Source organism: Lucilia cuprina, chromosome 2, assembly GCF_022045245.1.
Source record: "Lucilia cuprina isolate Lc7/37 chromosome 2, ASM2204524v1, whole genome shotgun sequence".
Taxonomy (NCBI): domain Eukaryota; kingdom Metazoa; phylum Arthropoda; class Insecta; order Diptera; family Calliphoridae; genus Lucilia; species Lucilia cuprina.
The window spans coordinates 13,416,893-13,418,597 of NC_060950.1; positions in this window are offsets into that span (position 1 = coordinate 13,416,893).

The following is a 1,705-nucleotide window of genomic DNA, read 5'->3' on the forward strand; positions in this document are numbered from 1 at the left end:
AACAGAACTAGAACTAAACTAGAATCGAACTATAAACGAATTAGAACTGAACTAGAAAGAAACTAAAACAGAACTACAACTGAATTAGAACTGAACTAGAAAGAAATAGAACTAAAACTAAACTAAACTAATAAATAATAGTGAAAACAATTCTTGATATCCGTATACATTAATATCAAAACTTCCTTCTCTTTTAGACTCATCCTATTACCATGAACCATATCTGTTAGTTAATACAAATGTAAAATTGTTTATAAGTTTACATAGCAATGTAAAATAGTATAAAAATACATATGTATATCTAAGTCTATATGCGTATGTGTGTTTGTTAATATGTATGGGCAACTTAAGTACAAACAAATTAAATACTATCTGGGGAGACATCAAAACAATGTCAACAAAATAATCTTTAAAGCCATGTTAAGGTCATCTATTTGTCCTTAGCACTTCACAAACAGAACTTAATACTCATCCAACAATTGAGAATATGAACAAATTGTTGTATGATCTTATTAATACCCGTACTGTTGTGTTGCCCACACGACAGAAACATACTGCAACAAAGTCTCTAAACTGGAAGCTGTTTGATGTTAAAGACACAATTTGATGAACATCAGCAAAAACGTTATAATCATCCAGATGATGATGATGTTTATTTTGTTGTTGTAGTTGTTTCATAGCAACTTAATGGTTTTAGTTCATGTTGTGCTTCATCAAGTTTAATGACCGATGTCATTTTATCCATTAACAAACGGATGAACAACAAAACCTTTAACAGCTTTTGTTTCCAGTTTTGCCATTTCTTCAACTAAAACACACATCTTTTAAACAGTTGTTTGTAAGCCATTAACTGCTAGTTCCCACCATCTGTTCGTTTAGTAATTTTCACCTTAAAACATCACATAACCACCATTCACATTCCTGCCATCATAATCATCATCCACATCGTTTCCCATCATTATTCGTTTCGATATCATTAGAAACATCTGTCCAAGACTTGAATTCTTTCCCCCTCACCATAAATTGGTCCAACTGGTTCTAACACAGAATCTTATTGATGTCTTGCACGTTACGTTGAGTTTCGAACTGAGAAGTTGGTGTAGATGGCAATAGAAAATTGTTTACAATTCTTTGCTTACTCTGCCAATAATTCACAATCAATTGTGATTTCCTTTGCGTAGGAGTAGTGGTGATATATCCTTATTTAGGTACAAATACATATTTTTACTTTTTTCTACGAAAGAGAGAACATTTATTTGTTCTTCTGTCTGTTGGTGTTTTTCATCAGTTCCTTGTTGTAGTGAAATTAAGTGCAGCTGTTGTCTTGGCCTGGCCTACTCCCATATGAATTTACTTTTATTTTTTACATTTTCCTTGTTTTTTTTTAGAATTTAATGTTTTTTATCCTACAATATTGTAGGTGTAAGGATGTATTCGTTTAAGCAAGCGTTAGCAACACTTAACATTTAAAAGGAACAAAACTAGAAAAGAACTAGAAGGGAATAAAACTAGAACAGAACTAGTATAAAACTAGAACTAGAACAGAAATAAAACAGAACTAGAACAGAACTAGAATAGAACTAGAACAGAACTAGAACAGAACTAGAACAGAACTATAGCAGAACTAGAACAGAACAGAACTAGAACAGAACTAGAACAGAACTAGAACAGAACTAGAACAGAACTAGAACAGAACTAGAACAGA